Genomic DNA, 20,798 nt, shown 5'->3' on the forward strand with positions numbered 1-20,798 from the left:
AGCAGAGTGATAGACGAAGGGGAGACACAGACAAAATGAATCCTTAACTCTATCTATACTGCACCTAGCAATCATCTTGTGGTCAATAGGTCATGAGGTACTGAAAAAGCACTGCCACTGAATTCGCTTCCAACATATGTGACTTGCACATTAGTTCTGTTTCAGAAATGCAACCAGGCCCTCCTGAACTTCGAAATTCTTTACAGCATTTGGGAAGGGAGGATTTGGAAGCACTGCTAGAAATGGTCTACTCACATCCTTATTAGGGAAAGAAAGTTGAATGGAGGCAGAGCAACATTTGATTTCATCCAAGATCCCTGGAGGCTTCATTAGAAGAAAACATAAGAGCCCAGTTTTCCAAATCTTAATTCCAAGTTCCTAGGGGTTGGAATAAGAAGTTCTTCTTCTACACAACCAGACATGATCCATCTAAGCATATTTCTGAATCATCTGCATAAAGACATTTTGATTCTGCTCCACTGACCTCCTTCCTGGACAAGTAGGCTCAGGACTGGAGCCTTAGAGCAGTTTCATATATGAGACATATCTAGCCTTTAAACCTCTCACTAGAGACATCTGAACTTTAAATGTTGTTAATCCGGAAAAAGAAGAGAGGCAACTGAAATGTGGATGAGGTTTTTTGACTAGAGTAAGTTTTCTGCCAAGCATTATGTATACAAGATCTGTTGCTTCTATCATGTCACATTGACCCCAAGGTTATTGGACACATTAAAGCCAAAACTTTATTTTTGTCCTAGGGTGCTTGCTTGTTTGTTTGTTTTTTAGCTGCCAAGGGTTCATTTTTAATCTGGGAATGGAACCTATGAGAATAGTACATAGTGTTTTCTGGCAGGAGGGATGCTTTTGCATTTCAATACATGGCACATTCTGTGAACCTAAACTCAGCTCTGAGTCTGTCATATCATTTTAGCCTCTCATATAATACAGTGCCAATATGCTTTCAAGGGGCCACATGGAGTAGCTGGGGAAAAACTGGCAGCCACCCATTCAGCTAGTGGCAAGGTGAAACTTCAGTCATCTCACTAGCAGGTTGTGAGCCTTGGTGGGCTGGAATGTGCTTTGAAAGTGTGTCTTGAACAGAGATGTTGGTGTGAACAGGCTATGTTCCAATCTCCAATACTCTCAGAGGCTTTCATGCAATGCCAGAGACTGCCCACCATTACATGCCCAGGCATTTCATATTGCATGCTGCCAGGAAAGATGAGTGGGATGCTAAGACATGGGGTAGGAGAAAAGGGGAGTCAAAAGGCAAGATCCAGCCAGCATAGCACAAATTATTCCCATTGGCTTAGACCCAAGTGCATTGCTTGCCTGGAAAAAAAAAGGAGAAATAGGCTTGCCAAATGTAAAATGAACAATACATGAATATGTATATGCATATGCACGTGATGCACAGATATTCCAACTCACAGCTTACGTCTGTATTACAAACACACCCATTATTTTGCCACAACTGTGAAACTGGAAAAAAAATTCTTTTGGTTAGTGGACTCTTTGAGGTCTCACATTGAGTTTCATGGAAAACAGATCCACAGCTGGTAAAACTGAACAACAACCCAATTTTCATATTTCGGAGTCACTTTCTTTCTGTCGGTTCTTTTCAGTCCATAGGTTAGTGGCTAATCTTTAGTCAGGATGATCAAACCAACCAGCAACAGAGATAATGCGGGATAAAATGGAAGTCATTAATTTAAATGCTATCTGAACTTTTATTGGGCTTTCATCAGACTTGATAGGAAACAACAGGATCAGGCACTGCAAGAAATGAGACCCAAATTACAAAAGATAAGATTTGGCTACTAATTAGTTATTATTTCAAAACAAAACAAAACCTCAGCCATTTCATTTCTGGAGCTATAAGAAAGCTCCAGGTTGCTCGTTAAACAATTGCTCTGCATCTTCTGATCCATGAATACTAAGGATCTGGACTACAGGAAAAGTGCTTCTTTTTATGTTTTGTAACATTTAAATATATTATGTTAATGTAGAATACAGCCTTACAGAATCTGGGTGGCTGTCCCATGTCAGAACTCTTACCATGACAAGGAGAGAAGAAAAACTCTAATAGGGAAGGAAACCCTATAAAGACTTTCCCTTCTCTCTTACACGCTTGACCAAGAGTGAAGAAATCCATGCACAGCCAATGGACTCTTGCCATGTTAAGAGTAGTAAAGGCACAAAGGAGGAATTTTTTAAAAAAATTCTGATGTCAACTCATCTTTGCTAGCTTTACTTTTATTCTATTGATTGTATTTCAAGACCAGCCTTCCCCACCTGGATGAACTCAAAGATATGACGTGTGGACTATGTGTCAAGTCAAAGAATTCCCCATCCAGCAGAGCCAGCACTGAGCAATGGGGGAGTTTAGTTCTTGTGGGAAATCCTGGGAAATCCAGCATGCCTTGTTAACGTGTAAATTGTGTTGTCCCACAATGCAACTCTGAGGAAGTTGTTTGTTGCCACTCCCACTTCCTCTTTCTCTCTTGTCCTTCTTCTCCACCAGAAGCAAGCACATGTATGTGTGCTGCTCTCCTCCATTCTGGGCACCACATGGTGGGCCTGGAATTCCCCTTTCTTCCACACAGCTCTTGGCAGCTGTAGGGCTGAGAGTTTAGGGCAAACTAAGTGTTTAGAAAGAAAAGAAGAACAAAGGAACTTCATCTTTTCCACCAAGATGGATGTTACAGAAGCAACAATAAAGTCAGTAAGAATTCTTTTACTTATCTTAACCTAATATGTCTAAGTGTGTGATTCTTCAGGCTCAGGAGGGCTGAGTGCATAAGATCAATAACCTGTGTTTCTCTGACATGCTCATTGAAGCTATCTAAGACAATTTTCTTTTTCCGTGCCAGCTTCCCAGCTGTGTTATAAGCTCTGCTCCATTTCAGTGGTTCTGGCAGGCACTAAATTGGCTTCAGTCCTCATACCTGGAACCCACCCAGCTTGAAGAAGACTTTGTTGATCGTCTCTAAGAACCTCCATTCCCTGGATGTTCCTCCAGTCAATTCAAGCAACATTTTAAAAAGAGAAAAACCATATAAACTCCCAATGCAGAGAAAAAGCACAGAGCAAGATGTAAAAAAAAGAAAAACTGCTATAATAATAGCAAATAACAATGAAGTTCTAGAAAGGAAAAATAAATGGTTGTTAGAAGGCCAGGGAAAATTAGATCTGATGCTGAAAGGTCCATAGGAAAAAGGATCATTCAACTGTGGCTGAATCAGGACCATCCCATTGGGAAAAGACCCCCTTTATTGCATCGGAACATGTCTTCAGTGACATGCTGTTCAGATTAAAGCATTTCCAGATGAATGAAACAGCAATTCCCACATCTCTTTTTCCTACTTTAAGTCCAATCAGTAGAAATCTTTTGCCTCCCTCTTGTTCATAGGAAAAGAGGGAAGAACAGGGCTTCTTGGCAAACATCTGTCCAGTGTCACCCAAGAAATAAACTCTCCAAATAAAATCTCCTATTGCACTGAGTCTGAAGACAAAATGGAATGACGTGGTACCCCATTCCCCAGATCCAAACAGCTGTTCCCCGCAATGAAATAAATACATGTTGGCCTTCAGCAGCTGTCTTCCAGTTATCGCAGCTCTGATATCAATTGCACAAAGCAGACAGCAAAAACCCAGGACAGCCAAAACAAATAGAAGAGACAAGGAAAAAAGATAATTTGTGCTCAAACACACTTGAAGGTGGGGGGATATGTCCTTATTCATGAGCATGTTTGTGTCCATCTGTGCACATCGGGAGATGATCGCTCAAGAGATCTCTTTGGCATGGGATCAGTCAGTCCTGTTATCCATTAAGAGCATGCTTGTGACCACATGGATAAACTGCAGCATGTACCAGGCTGTGCAAGGATCTAGATTTACATAATTACCTTTCCAGCTTTGCACCATCATTGCTTTTGCATCCCTCGCATCTTAGTTCAGCCGGAGGATATTATAAAATTACTTTCATCTGGTGATTTGGATCTCCTCAAAGCCAAGCAGACACACACACTTAGTAAACACACATACACTCAATAGGCTTATGGTATATTTGACCAATCTGCCCAGAAAGAACCCCAGTTAGCAATCCTAAAATCACATCTTGATTTCTATTTTTTTGCTGTGCTTTACCAACCAATGTGCGTGCATCGCCAATATTTTCACCTACAGCATCTGCCCTGGAGATTTGGAGGCCCCGTAGAGCTGATGGAGGGGAAGGAGGGAGAAACATTCCATCATGTAAGCAGTCTTCCACTCACTTGACACTGGATTTAACCCAGAAACAATAAATGAATGAAGCGGAAGAAATTGTCTCCTTGCTAAGCCAAATCTCTGAGCCTGGAGACTGTGGGAATCTAGGGGACCAAAGAACAAAAGCCAGCAATTACAGCCAGATTGACTAAATGGACTGTTGGCCAAGGAAATCCTAAGTATTACTTAGGATTAGTATTACTGAAGATGAGGATGAGGAGGATGTGGATGATGATGATGATGATGATGATGATGATGATGATGGAGGAGGAGGAAATAACAAAAGAAAAACAAGCACGTTTAAGGAGATATTTATGCAGCACATAATATGCTCTATGTATTTGTATACGACGAAAGTGAAAGTAAAAGGTAGACTGTCATAAAAAGAAGTTACTTGTTTACTTCCTGTTGCAAGGAATTGGAAAAGGAAACAGGTAAAGAAAGTGGTAAGGGCCTGGTACAAAACTGGGGAGTGGGGTGAGGTCAAAAATAAGCACTTACGCAGAATGGTTACTTTGCAGCTAAAAGAAACATCTATTCTAACACTCTCATAGGACAAAAATATAGATAAAACAGTGAACTGGAGGATTTAGAGCACAATCCAAACAAAAACATGGTTTGTTTAAAAGTAGTGCTGATTGATGATGGCTCCAGGAGAGGCAGTAATGTTTTCCAGTGGTTACACAAGAGGTGAATTACATGGCACTTTTGAGCTTTATATGATTGCGCACAGATACCCCACAAAGCCTTGGGAATGCATCAAAAAATTGTTACTAACTTGTCACATTTCATGTGACAAAAGAGGAAAATTATGAAATCCACAAACTGGGGAATAATCATGTAAACTAACTTTATTGAATTATGAATTATGAAATGGAATCTAATTTAGTTCTGGTCAGAGTCCCACCATTACAGCTTGTAGCATGTTACACTCAGGCAGAATAAAACCTTCAGCCTAGAAATTATTGTGCATCTCTGATTTAATTGTTTACTTGTAAATTTCTGCACCCCTATCAGGTAGGAGGAACTTCTCTGAGATGGTAAGATCTTGCAGGCAACTTACAGTCTGCAACTCTGCAGCCCCCACCACAGTAAGACCACCAGAGTAGCAGAAAGCAGCTCCAGAAATTTCGGATCTGAGTATCGAGTACTGTCAGATTTCAGATCGTCTTCCCCCATTGTGTAATTGAAAATAAGCGAACAATATTCTACCATCCTCACCTCTTCCTGTTCTTCTTGGGGTCCTTGACAGAATATTTCTGCCAGGACTGCAGGAAGACAAGAGTGGCTGTGCTTTGTAATAAAACATCCCTGCAAATCAATTCAGCTCAGGCCACATCAGTCCCCCTTGCGGGATATGCAATGCAGACCTTCTCAAGAACTTGGTCTGCAGCCTTCTGCTGTTTATCATTCTTTGAAAAAGGGTCCCTAAGGCATTTGGCCCTTTGCCTATGCTTGCCTAAACTCCATCCTGCGTCACAAACACATGCCCAAAGTTTAAGAAAATAAAGGCTTGCATATCATGGAAATCAGGGCTAGAACAGTCAAGCCTTTAATGTCCTCCAAGAATAGTTTATTTTTTCTTCAAAATGACTTAGGAATGCCGAGGTAGCAGGTCAGGATAAGACTCAGTTTGGTAGATTCTTCTTAAAAACTGCACGCTGTTAGAGCCAGACTCAGGGTCTGTTTTGCTTTCATTGTTCCTACATAAGGTTCTGTTTTGGCTGCAGGGCAAGATAAAAATTGCTCTAAATTTATAAGCAATAAGTATAAAGCCATTTCATAGGCACAGGTTTTCTTTCTGCAAAGGCCAGATCATATCCTGGGGAAATACTTGATTTTTTTTTTTAAAGGATTGTAGCAAGGTGGGAGGGGTTTTTAATTCTTTCCATTCTTGCTGTGGTCCTGGGGGAAAACTCTTCTATTGATGCTTCTATTTGGATCCAAGAATGCCATGGTGGGATTTCCATTTAATGCAAGATGCAGTTTCATAAGCTTCCATCAGGAAGGCAGCAGGAGAGGAAACAGTTGCATCCTCTTTTCCTTGGTGTGTTCCCACCACCCTCTCCGGATGATGCTACTACCCACAGGGAAAATCCATAAAGAGTTGTCTTCCCTTTCCTCTTTATTATTCGAGGACTGTTCAAAAGGGTGTTGTTTCCTGTTTTACTTACAGACTGCTAAATTCTATATGAATTGTCTGGCTTATCAGTATTCAGAATGTATCTAGGCAACTGCAAACTGTGTTCAATAGTGAAATAGCAGGCTGCACACTGCCTTAATCATTTATAACCATGCACAAAGAGGTATCTTCAGCACCTTCCATTCATGAGTAGAACCTGAAGTTCCTGGAGAGACACCTAACTGGCAACAGCAACAACAAATGGGGGAAAGTCTCTGGTTAATAAAGAGCATTAAGAGCATGTTTTTGGTTTCCTTAGTTTTAACATGATGGATCTCTTAAATAGATAAATAGTATACTTAACAATAATTGTTGTCCAGTGATTATACTTTCCCTTAACTCATTTCTAACAAGGTTTTCACCAGGTGCTGGGCAGAAGGAGATGGGAGGCAGCGATGTGCAGTTGCTATGGTAACAGAGCTCATAAGGTCCAGGGCAGCAGCAAAACAAAACAATCTTTTTTAAAAGAAAAGGAGGAGACGAGAGAACGTCCTGGGGCACAATAAGAATTCCCAGGTGATGGTATGAAATTGAAATCAGCTGCAGGTCTCTTGCCTCTGCATTTTTGGATGGATGATGGAGCTTGGAAAGTGGAGGGGGTTTCTGCTGTAGAACTCCCAAAAGGTGATATACTAAGAACTTAACTTCTAACCAAACTTTCCCATAAATTCCCAGATTAACATCTTAAGTTTTTCTTTTTTCTTTTTTTTACAGTACCCCTAGGATTTTCTCTTAAAACAACACTAGTGGTGATTATTAAGAGGCAAATTATAGACTTAATCCATGTTCAGAAATAAAATCTCCCAATAGATCACCCCTCATGTGAATAATCTAGGATCAAGCTCACTTTCTTTTCTAGAGGATAGAAAGGAGTAATCATGTGGGTACACCCTATTAAAATATGAAGAATCAAGCCCAGACTTGTCCTAGTTTACCCCTAAATCATGAGCTAGGAAAGGTGGGGATTAAGCAAATTCATGTTTCTTTGTCCCTCTTTCTAATGTTGGAGGCAGGTTTCAGGAACAGATTGAAAATCCTTTCCTTTCCAGCTGTAATAACTGAAAGATTACTCCAGTATGCAAAAAAAAAAAAAAACTTTTCCACACCCTGCTTATACACATCCTCCTAGTAAAAGATGGATATCCCTGGCTCAGAAATCCTTGGTTTCCAGGGAAAAAGTTGCCGAACACATTACAATCCTATCAGTGCTTATAAGAAAAATATGAGGCAGTTCCAGTTAGCCCAAAGGGTAGGAGAGATCTTCAGGCACTGCGTAAGAAGAGGAATGAGTTGGGTGGCATTTTAAAAATATATTTATTCTTTTCTAGATTTTCTGGGGGTCCACCAAGAGAGAATTTCTGGGGATACCCCAGAGGCCATTATGATGTCCTAAAATACTAATAACAAAGAAGAAACTCTTGGGTCCATGTTAACTCCATGTTAAAATGGGTTGTTGCTACTGAAGGCATGAAATCAAGGAAAGAAGTACCAAGAAAACTGGGAGATGATGATGATGATGATGATGATGATGATGATAGTGTGGCATCAAGTCATTTTCTTGTTTTAAATTGTGAAAAGAGAGCAGTAGGAAGTGTTGGAAGACAGTGTATTGTTGCAATATTACTTGTTTGAGCTAATGCTTATAACTTATGCATTGTGAAGGGGAATCCTCGGAGGTCATTGCTTGATAGCAAAGAATATGGCTAATTTCACACATCTTCATAAGCCATACTTTTTTTCAACCCTAGGTTGTTGACTAAACCATGGTGGCCCACTTTACAACGAACATAGTTGGACAACATATTTCCCTAAAACAAGAGAGTTGCATTATGACCTTGGTGCATTATGAACCCACAATGTTCATCCCTCAGCAACACAGAAATATAGACCATATCAGGTTTAACAGATGGGACTATAGCCTGGTTCACATACACAGTAGTACAATCTATAATATGGTTGGTTGGTTTTTGGCTTAGCACGATGTATAGATCCACCAATTTTGATTTAGCATTGTGTGAGAACATGGTCATTAAGGCTTGTTCAACCAACCATGGTTAAAATCATGGCTTAACATGATGTGTGAATGCAGCCTATTTGTCCATCCAGACAGCATTTGCCAGGCAGAAAAGAGACATGACTTCAGCACAGAAGTGGTTTGACTTATGGCAAAACTCATATATTCAGAGGTCATAATGCGCACTACCAAATTTGTCACTGACCATGATGAAATAAATGCATTAATTTGTTAATACAGATTAAGACATAGATATAGGAAGCAACCCTTTTGTCAAATTTGGAGGTGGTTGTAACAGTTTTCTGCAAGCATTTCAAGAGTACTTTCTCTGGTTTTCCTTAACTCCTAATAGCAATTCAGTAAACCAGTTTAATTTTCCCAGAGATATTTCACACAGCTATTACCGAGAACCAATTTAAGCCAGCAGCAAGGATAGTTATCTCCAGATTAGAAGGTAATCTGATTATTATGTTCTATACAGTCACTTCTGAACTAAAGCCCAGTTGGAAAACTGTTTTTTGTTTGCTTCATAAACAAAATAATATATTTGAAGCATATTTTAATCAGTCTGAATGCCAGTACAAATTCCTTTCCTATATTCCATCAGATTCTTTTAAATTTATATACATATACGTGTGTCTGGGTGTGTAATCTGCAATTGCAAATGTTCGTTGGACTTCAGTGACTTCACGCTCGTTGCTGGAAATAGAACCACAGTGGAATGGAGCACACAGCTTTCTGTCACTCCTCCTTCATCCGACTTTAATTGTTTTAGGTCTTGTGATGATTTCTAACAGCTGCACCAACTATCACCAAATTGCTCACAGTGAGCTGATTGGGAGGTGTTGGAAGGATGGATTTGGCAGCCAAATGGTTGCTTTGGACTCGGAACCATAAATGAGCTCAGATGGGGAAGAACGAGGTGGGGGGGATGAATAAACTTGGATAGAACTCATTCTATTTTTTTTCCTAAGTAAGACTTACAGAAAACTGTTGATTAGATGGGACATGTGTAGGTCTAAGAGATGCTCACACTAAACCACATCTTAATGCATTTTATTCCTTAGTTCAGCCTTTCTTGACCTTTTGTCCCTGGCGGAACCCTTGACATATTTTTCAGGCCTTGGGGAACCCCTGCACATTCAGGCTCAAATATAGGCCACAAGTTACCAAATTATTACATTCATTTCCTCTGTAGGCCTGTATATATGCATTAACAGTGTTCTTAAACTAAAAATAAAGAATGAAACTTACCTCTTTAATGTGAAGTTGCCCAAATTTGAAATAATTTTTTTTAACAAATTGTGATCTCCCAGGGAACCCCTAGTGACCTCTCGCAGAGCCCCAGGGTCCCACAGAACCCTGGTCGAGAAACCCTGCCCTAATTTATCCATCTACAGCAAAGGTGCACAGCTGAAGCCCCAGGGACACATACGGCTTCCAAAAGCTTTGGGTACAGCTCATAGAACCACCAAAGTTACTAGCTCATTGCCTTTTTGAATGTGATCAAAGGGGAAAGACGTGACACGGGACCATATTAATTCTGCTTAATTAATTCAATTACTTTGCATTACTTTTTAAGAAAGGAAGACAGGAAATGGGAAGGAGGTAAGCAAAAAGGAAGACAGAAGTCAAGAAGCTAGGAGAAAGAAGAGAACTGCATGTTAAAGGCATATGTTTCCTCCCTGCCTTACATGTCCTTGGACCCTTTTATTTCTTACAGTGGCCAACTAGATGCTTCTAGGATGGTCTCAAACAGGAAATGGTGACACATGCCTCATATGCACTTGGTATTGATCAATTGGACTCATTGAGGGCATTATCCATTACGTCCTTTACTGCTCTGTCTATTATGAAACCAGGGGGAAACCCTGATGGCAAACAAACGTAAGGGTTAGGATGCTGAACAACTGAACTACCTTTTTGTAGACATATTTCCAACCATTAGCAGTCTGGTTGGTACCTTGGCCATGCTTTCTTTTACACGTAGAAAGGAATTTTTAAGCTTTAAACTGTAGTCTTTGTTCCATTCCAATTTAGTTCTCTTGCGTGAAGTTTCTTTTCCATTTTTTTTTCTATTATTATTATTATTGTCGTTGTTGCTGCTGCTGCTAATTTCAATCTTTTAAAATTCTTTGTCATGTTACTATGACCTAGGGTCACACAATAAACATATTGATTGATATTGGTTGATAGGATTTATTTACTGCCTGAATCCAAAGGACTCTACATAATGGATACATGGTGTCACCAATCCAGAGCAACAGTGAGTCTCAAGATCAAAAGACCCCAAAGGCCTGTCCTCCATGAATTTATCTAATGGCGCTTTTAAAGTCATGCAATTTAGTGGCCATCCCCATAATGATTCCAAAGGTCAATGATGTGTTAAGTGAAGAGCTACTTTCTTCTAACTGCTCTAACTCTCCTGATCAGCTTCATTGGATGAGTTCTGGCCCTAATATTTGCAGAGAAAGAAAAAAACTTCTTCCTCTCCACTTTTCGTAGTCCTTGCATGATCCTGGGCCCACTCCAAGCCTGGGCACATCCACAGGGGTAGTCACTGGGGGAAGGGTAACGATGATGTGGATGTGACGACCCATGACACAAGTGCTGCAGCATATATACTTGGATAAGATTTGGCCACAAGGACAGAATTGCAACATTTGCACAATGATGTCACTGTACACGTGTCAACGTCACTGATGTGGCACATTTCAGGCCCCATGGGATCACCCCTCAAGAGTCCTTCTAGGTTCTGCTCAATTCATTGTCCTACACCCATTCTTTCAATATTCACTAATTTCCTGGCCCAGAAATGTGCTTGATGCCTAATTTATGCCAGTAACACCACTCAGTATTAATATCTTTTTAAAAAAATAATAATTCACAAAATATGTTGCCTTAGGAGGTGGTGTTGCAATTTATTCTGGGATTCACTGAGAGGGTGGTCTTGAAATGTTTTTAGGAATTTTACATTCACCCCCAACCGTAACCTCACATGGTGTCCTCTTAAGGTCACATTTCCCCAAAGCACAACTCCAGTCCTCCAGAGAAGAAACACAACTTAGAAGAACAAAGGTGAAGTCAGGGGCTGGGATGCCAGACACCTCCCTGACCTGTTTCCTTGACAAGATGGATGCTCAGAGGACGATGCTTAAAAGTAGCTGAAGTAAGGGACTGTACTATCTGGATCAACTATTCCATCATCTTCCAAGTTCTGGGAAAACAAATAGCTTTACAATAAGCCTGTATCTCAAATTGTAAAGCAAGTGATATCCAAAGTTTTTAACATGCACTGACATCTACGTTGTCATACACTGTAGAGATATGGTTCCTGTCACAACAGTTGTGGCATAAATCCCTGGTTCTGGGGACATAACTGCAGGACTGGGGACTAGGGGGTGGGGGTGGAACTATAGCTCTGGCCTGGGACTCATTGTTCTTGGCAGAGAAGGGAGTCCTGAGTCATTGTTGTACCAAGGATTCTGATTTTTTAAAATATAAGCATTCCAGGCCGGCGACAACAGATGGGTTTTCAGAAAAGCCACTTGGATTTGTTCTTCTAATGCTCCAAAGCATTTAAACAAGACCAGACCCAACCAACCCACTTCTGACAACATCCATTGCAAGGCTTGTGGCTTTAGGCCAAACCTGAATGTGAAACAGTCAGGACTACAGTGGTGTTTTCTCTCTCCTTATATCTTTTCTTGTAACGTAGGATATGTTGGTAATGTTTCTGTGGGCCAACAGTTCCAAATACCAGGTCTCTTGTTTGTGTGTGTCTCTTTCTCTCTGTGTTTTCATTTCCAATGCAGTCATTCTGAACTCCTTGCGATGTTGATAATGTTTTACTGTACAGACTATACAATTGATTTCAGATGTCTTGAAAGAGGAAACAAGAAATCCTTGATGATCCTGTTTTAACAGTTGTGCAATTGAAGGACCATTTTTTTTCTGAGCATCCCCATTATTTATCTCTTTATATACAGCATGCCACAGATTCTATCTATCTATCTATCTATCTATCTATCTATCTATCTATCTATCTATCTATCTATCTAGTCCTTGGTGCTCTCTGAGCCTTGTTGTTTTCTTGCAGAAGTTTCATTGCCAGACTAGGCAACATCTTCAGTGCAAAGAGGGAGTGGGCCTTGCTCTCTCTTTATATACTGTAGTTTGTTCAGCTTGTGTTGGTGGAGGTGCTGTTCTCTCCTTGGGAGTTCTTTGACTGGGCTGTTGTTTGCTGCTTGGTTGATTGCCTGAGTTGATAGTTCCTTGATTAGGGTGTATTATGCTGTTTGGTTGTTCATCTGGTGTTAATCCTAGTGTTGATTTTTGCATATCTGGGTGCTGCTGGTGATGGAGTGTACTGGTCTTTTGGCTTTTCTATTATCTCTTTTGAATGGTATGTAAATGTTGTTTACCTCTATGTGTCTGTTGATGGCTGCTTTGTCTGAGTGCCAGGCTTCCAGGAATTCTCTGGCGTTTTTGGATTTGGCTTGGTTTAGGATGCTCACAGTTTCAGTTGAAACTATGGTTGAGTCTGTCCATGTATTGTGATACCCGCTCAACTTTATAAAAAATGCCTTACCACCCAATGCACTACAACCCAACCAATGGAAACTATGAAACGGATAACACTGCCATACATCAGAAACATCTCAGAAACCACCAACAGACTGTTGCAACCACATGGCATCACCGTAGCACATAAACCAACTAAAACTCTTCAAAACATATTAAGCAGCCCAAAAGACCCAATAGCCCAAGAAGAAAAAACAGGAGTTATTTACAACATACAGTGCAAAGACTGTAACAGCCACTATGTAGGACAGACAGGCAGAAGACTAGCAGAGCGCATCCACAAACACCAACTAGCAGTCAGAAGACATGATGAGAACTCCTTAATCTCACAACACATGGACAGACAACCATAGTTTCAACTGGGAAACTGTGAGCATCCTAAACCAAGCCAAATCCAAAAACACCAGAGAATTCCTGGAAGCCTGGCACTCAGACAAAGCAGCCATCAACAGACACATAGAGGTAAACAACATTTACATACCATTCAAAAGGGACAATAGAAAAGCCAAAGACCAGTACACTCCCTTGCCAGCAATCAACACTCAGATATGCAAAAATCAACACTAGGATTAACACTAGATGAACCATCAAACAGCACAATACATCCTAATCAAGGAACTATTAATTCAGGCAATAAACCAAGCAGCAAACAACAGCCCAATCAAAGAACTCCCAAGGAGAGAACAACACCCCCACCAACACAAGCAGGGCAAGCCACGGTATATAAACAGAGAGCAAGGCCCACTCCCTCTTTGCACTGAAGATGTTGCCTAGTCTGGCAATGAAACATCTGCAAGAAAACAACAAGGCTCAGAGAGCACCAAGGACTCCACAGTTCAACCCTGAGCTACAAATACTTGCTTCGATTGCTATCTATCTATCTATCTATCTATCTATCTATCTATCTATCTATCTATCTATCTATCTATCTGTTTTTCAGACTGAGGGTTTCTGAATGGCATGCTGGTTGGGGGCACTCCCCAAAATAACCTGGACAGTGACCAAACAGTTTTCTCATTGCTTTATCCAGAATTAAATGTGAATAAAACCTTGTATGCAGAAGTGCTTCCCTTTGTCTTTCTGTTTGGGCCTGTTGAACATAAGAACCAGGGGGAAAAATGCAGGAACAGTTGGTGGATGGGGAAAATCCATAAATCTTGAACATTTTGAACACTTTTCAGACTTTATGGACTAGGGGGTGGGGGTGATGTCTCTCCCTCCCTCTGTGCCACATATGCCATGTACTAATTTTCTTATAATTCGTGACTTGAAGAAACAGAAGAAAGCTTATCCATCTGCAGCTAGGTGTTTGTGTAGGTGTGGGGTCCATTCCCCTTGCAAGTCTAAGGGAGCTGAGGGACCTAGGTGACATCACAAGACTCACCAGAGGAACTAGGGCAAACTAAACTAGGGCAAACGCAAGGTGACATCAGCCAACAGATGTTGCAGATTGAGGACAGCTTTGTGGACCAATATTTTCATGAGCTGGCACAGAGTAAACATCACCTCTGCTAATGCTTGCTGAATATCTTCAACAACATTTCCTTCACCCCCAACCCCTCCTTGCTGGTGATCTAACCAGCTTAAAGAACTGCTTATGTACAGTCCATTCTTGTCCGGTTGCTGTTCTCATTTCCAAAAAATGTTTTCCCTCCACCCTGCCTGAAAATAGATCATTTCTCCTAGAGTGATGAGGGGCTAATTATTCATGGCTGTTTCACTTCCCTCTACTTGCCAAAACACCTTTGCAAAACCTCGCCTTGGGTATGTGTGCTTATGGACCTTTCTGAAACTAGGAGAAATCCCAGTATGAATAAATTGCTCATCTTTTGAGTAGGTGCAATGCCACAAGAGAAGAATGAAGTTAAGGTAGGTCTAGCTCACATTGCAACTTAAGTTCTATTCAATGCTGGAAGCCATTTCTTAAGGCAATCTAACATAGCAAGCATATGATAAAGAGTGAAGAAATTCTGTGTCTATTCTTCTGGAGCATCCTGGCTTTCTCCTTTTTTCCTTCCTCCCTATTTTCCTTGAATTTAGTTTAGTTAATTTGGATAATTTTAAAATATTCCAGGCTCTCTGCAAAAGAAACCAAAAAGCTTAACAACAAAGTCATAAAATAACCACATCTCCCCAAATGGAATAGCAGCAGATAAGTGAACCATCAAACAGAAAGGCAATATTTCATCAAAGCATTAGTCAGCATTCAACCTGCCCCAAAGGCTATCCAAAACATCTACTTCTTCCTGAGGATTAGCGATTACTCACAAAGGGACCTTGGGCCTTTCTGGAGTGGCCATTGCATTGGGTTGGTAGTATAGATAAGGCAGTTTTTCTTCCTGTGTGCAAAAAACTGAATTATGTTAAGTTGCATATTTAATACACAAATATCAATCATATTCATCTACAGCAGTGTTCTTCAATCTCGGCAGCTTCTAGATGTGTGGACTTCAACTCCCAGATTTCTCTACTTAGGGCATCCATTACTAAGAATTCTGGGACTTGATGTCCAAATATCAGTCCAACCTTTCTAGGGTGGGAAATATTGATCAACAGCCTAAGAGGACTATTTTTCCCTGGCTTGGCTAGTTATAGGGAAATGTCATGAGTACTGATGGCGAGCAGGAGGGGGGCCCTATCCAGGGGGGAAAACGCATGAGTAGTACTGAGAAATTAAGCAGCCATTCAAAGAGACACAGATCAGACCTGCCCTAACTTTCGGGGTTTATCTGTCGGTTTTTCCCACGCTTCTTCAGTTTGTTAGGATTCTGTTTTATGTAGCAGTAATAAACACTAGAGACCTACTCCTCATCTCAGCGTGATTTCTGACTGTTAGGACAGGAAAGATGACCATGTTGCTTATCTCTGGAATAGGGTATCCTTTAAAGTAGTAGAACTGTTCTCCATGGAGTAGGACACATATTCACCCTAGGGCTTTCTGCCAAAGAATTTCATATCAAAAGGTCTGTGGCTAATTTCCAGAATGTAATAGCAGGTTACTACTTGGAATGAGGGCCTTTCAAAGCATTCCTACTCTGGAGAGATTTCTTTGGGAAAACAGTTTGGAAATGAGAAAATAATATAGCATGCACTGAAAATATAAATATGACTTGAAGGCTATTGACAGAAAGATGTTTCTTCATCTAACAAGAAGGAACTGTGACTCAGCTCATTTATACCCATAATTTCACTCACCGTATGCTCTTGACTTCATCCATGGACTGCCACCAATACTCCAGTCTGGGCAACAGTAAGAGAAGAAATAACATTATGTTAGGATATTTATTTATTTGGTTTATATACATGCCAGTATAGCAAATTAGAGCCAGCTTGGTGTAGTGGTTGAGCCATCAGGCTAGAAACCAGGAGATCATAAGTTCTAGTCCCACCTTAAACACAAAGCCAGCTGGACAACCTTGGGCCAGTCACTCTCTCTCAGCCCTAGGAAGGAGGCAATGGCAAACCACTTCCAAAAAACCTTGCCAAGAAAACTGCAGGGACTTATCCAGGCAGTCTCCGAGAATCGGACATGATTGAACAGATTAAAAAGAAAACAGCAAATTACAAATGGTGGCATTAGAGAATAAGATCTGGCTTTTAATTAAAAATGGGGTTACTTTCCTTTCTTTGTCTTACTTTTCCCTTGCATTTTTTCATCTGTCAGTAATCTTGCCCGCCTGAGTCCTGGTGGATTTGATCTGGCCCTTATGTTAAGAAAGCCAACACATTAGTACATTTTTTTTCCTGAGAACTGCTGGGATCAGTGATTTAATACCACCTGACATTTGATAGGAGACCCTAGGGAAAGCAGACTGGAAACAAGGAAATAATATAGCATGCACTGACAATATAAATATATTCCTAATAGTTTAGGTCATTTTGTTCCTCAGTTTTCCTCTTATATAATCTTAAATTGGTTTCTCCCTTTTCTTTTACATTGCTTTTTGAAAAAATGTATCACCCCCTTCTTTTTCTTGTATTTTGAGTCATCAAATATAGTAGCAATAATGTTTTATATTATTCATTCACATCTCCAGAATCATCAGAATTGATTGGGATCTTGGAGGCCTTTAAGTCCGAATCTTGTCTAGTACAAGAAACCCAGAGTTATGATATTCCTAAAAGTTCATTGCCCAGTCTCTGCCAAAAGGCCTGGACAAGGGGGTGCCTACCTCCCAACTCAAAATTGATACAATTGTCAAACTGGTCTTAGCATCCAGAAGTTTCTCAGCAAAGCACAGGTTATACTCTGCTTACGGTTCCTCTGCAAATTACAATTGTATGAGCCAACACAATTACTAAGAAGCAATTACATGGATATGTGCAAGATCTGCATAATTTCTAGAGGGCAGGGAATCAGAGTCATTAACATAGAATGTGGCTTGTGCTGATTCAGAATGTGGTTTGGTTTTGGTTTTTTCCCCCCAGCCCTGCATCAAGTTCAGAGTGCAAATGACCCCCCCACCTGGCAGTTTTACAAAAGCTATAGTTTGGCAGCCCTAGAGATGTTGTTTGCATGCATGGCTCATCCTTATAGTCCTATATTGCTCAATGTCTCCCACACTGCTGTGCTGGGGTTTGAGAAATACCTATACAAGTCATAGTAAGGGAATTTATTTCCACCCATCAGAAAAACCACAAGGCTTGGACATTTCTCTGTTATTCTTTCCTCGGAAACATAAACATGCCCTCACACATGCACACTCAAGAAGTGAAGTAATGCAGGCTCAAATATTAGCTATCCAAGAAGATTGAAAAATGTGGTTCAGGATCTCTGCCTGCTATCTCAAACTATCTCCTTGTGGTTGTGCATATGCCCATCAGGGCTTGGATATTCACTGTAAAGTGGGAATGATATTATTACCTGGTTTATTATTTACATTAATGATCTTAATAGTTATGACTTCAGTTATAGGTTTTGTCCTCTCCTGCTGCTATCATGTTCTGATGTGGGACTACCAGTAGCATCCTAAAAGCTTCAGGTGCTGGTTCTGTCCAATGCTTGCTGTAGTAGAGTGGTGCCAGAGCTAATGCTGGGGATGGCTATAGTAACACAGGAAGGAATGGTATTGTGAGCAGCATCAGCATGACCCTCAAGGACCCAAGCATTTTCCTAAATATGGAGCTTGCTAATGCCAGACTCTTGCCAGCTCATTGAAAGTAGGTCCCTAACATTTCCTCGGTTGGGGTAGACAGGACTCCTGACTTCCTCCATGAAATCTAGCTTTCTTGGTGCCACTGCTGCTCTGCACCCTAGAGGATAGGCTCAGGAGCAGTTAGAGCTTAAGGAAACTGATGTTTTATGGGACGAGATATGAGTTGTTGGATGTGAGTTTCCCAGCATCATCCAGCTGGCCATGGTGTGAAAAACAGGATGCTGGGACCACATGAGTGCACGGTCTAATCCAGCAGGGCTCTTAGGTTCTTCTGTCATTTTTAATTAATTGGTTTCAAGGGAAGAGGATCTATCAATGGGGGAGTGGGAAATGTGGAGTGTTTCTGGATTTCCTTCATCATGTTTGCTTGTGTGATAACCTGGCCTCTTCCTTGCATTTGTCTAGCAATTTCAGAGGGCAGCAAGGAGGATGTTGTACCAGACCCGCTGACAAGATCACAATGGGAACTCAGAAAAGCCAGCCATTTGGGAACCCAAAGTTGAACTACATGTGAAAGACTGAAACAGAAGGGTAAGGAAGCAAAATAAAGCAATATATATTTGACTTGGGCAAAAACCACATGGGAAGAAATGATCCATGGTTGTCTGAGTTCAAGAAAAAATAACCAAGAAGGCACACAGTTCCCTCTACCTAGATAATATCATAATTTCCCCAAGGCAAAGGTAGTGACAGGTCCTAACATCAGCTCTGGAAGCTATGTTCAGGGCCAGAATCCAGCTACCAAAGATGTGATGCCCCAAACCCCACACTTTGGTCCATGGTTATTTCCAGAGTCTCTCTTTCTATTGAATTAATGGAGAATGCCCTTGCCATTGGAAAGGGCTTCCAGTTTGCACAAAGCCTTTCAGGGCAAGTATGTGGATGCACATGCAGAATGCGTTAATTCAGTGTTAGGTCCCCATCCCACAAAACGGTCATTACGTCCATACTTTGGTGACCATGATTCTAGGTTAAACAGTAATGGTCTGAGAATGTCTGTATAAATGAAGATTACAGTGCTTAGCTGTGTATCATCAGGTTGCTGAAAGTCTCTGTTTTGAGGAAATGTAAGTACCCAGTCTTCCCATTCTAGCCTGGGGGTGTTCTTCTCAACTCTCAAGTCTCCTTAGTAACTGAAAACAATATGTCCCGTGGTTGAGATATTTCATCCCCTAATCTCTCTGTATATGATTCCCATCAACTGCTGGCATCCACATGCCTCTTGATGCTTCCCAGTACCATAAATATCCCATGCTGAGCACACATTCCTTCAGTAGAAATCCAAAGGATAAAACCCGTGCATAGAATAGCTAAGAAGGGGAAATGCGTTGCAGAAAGAAAAAACATTTAAAACAGTAGGACTTTTGAAATACAAACAAGTATGACTGCAGAGTTTGCGGAAGTTGCTGAAATCATCCTGTGATGTACGTATTAAGTGCTTGGATCACTTTCTCCACCAGCATTTGTATTTCCTCTTGAAAATTGACCCCCTGCCTTTGCTTTTTCCCCCTAACTCAGAATCACAGATTTGGAAGAGGTAATGTAGCCCACTGAGTCCAGCCCCTTGCTCAATACAGGAATTCAAAGGAAAGCATCCACAAAGGATGGGTATCTGTTTGAACATTTCCAGGTTAATATTTCCAGAGGAGAGAGCCATGGCTTCTCTGACATTATCCAGATGGCAACCCAAAGGTTATGATGCTGAGCTTCTTTTTGGAAACTATCTTGCTAAGCAGGAAGATCTCAACCATATCCCTAACATCCTGCCTTTAACTTATCATGCTCAGGGAAGTTGGGGTGAAAGTTGTAGGCAGTGTTTACGGAAGATACTTATTACATTGCATGGGCTATTTTATAGTGTTTGCTCTGGAGCGATGGAATGAGTAGTTTCCCACTAGTGAAAATTCCCTCCTCATCCTGGGATTTTCTTATATCTTTCAAGGCACTATGGCACTCCACTAGCATCTTCTTGTACTCTCCAGCCACCCCAAAAGGTGACTTTTGGAAAGCAAGCAGCAAGAGAAGAACAAAGAAAATGCCAGCTGGATTTCATTATTTGTAACCTCCCATTGAAGAAGTTCTGGCCAGCTCAGAGGGAAGACAAAGAGTAACAGTGTGGACATGCTTATGCAGAATTGTGCAGAACTGCTGCAGCAGGTTTAGAAGGCTATGATGGTGGCTTGTGAAAGTGCTCCCAATCTGCAAGCTGAGGCAGAAATTTATAGCCAATGAATTTATTCAAACAGAAATTTTCATAGTCCCCATCTCTACCCAAGACCTCTCCCCATCCATCTACAAAAATAAAACAGATACAGGAATTAAAAATACAGCACAGACCCAGTTAATTTGTTTCACAAATATTTATTTATTTATTTACTAATTACATGAGAATGTTGTTGCCTTTGGGATGAGAAGTCACTAGTTCTGATTCATCTATACTACGTGGTTAGCAGACAAAGGATCTGGAAACATAGTGGGTAGGGAAAAAAATCTCACAACCCAGTGAAATGCATTGCTTGAAATATTGCAAAGCATTCACCAGACTTACCTAAGTAAACCGTCTTTAAATGTCCTTGGAAAACATTAAATGTCT

Source organism: Candoia aspera, chromosome 9 (genome assembly GCF_035149785.1).
Source record: "Candoia aspera isolate rCanAsp1 chromosome 9, rCanAsp1.hap2, whole genome shotgun sequence".
Taxonomy (NCBI): domain Eukaryota; kingdom Metazoa; phylum Chordata; class Lepidosauria; order Squamata; family Boidae; genus Candoia; species Candoia aspera.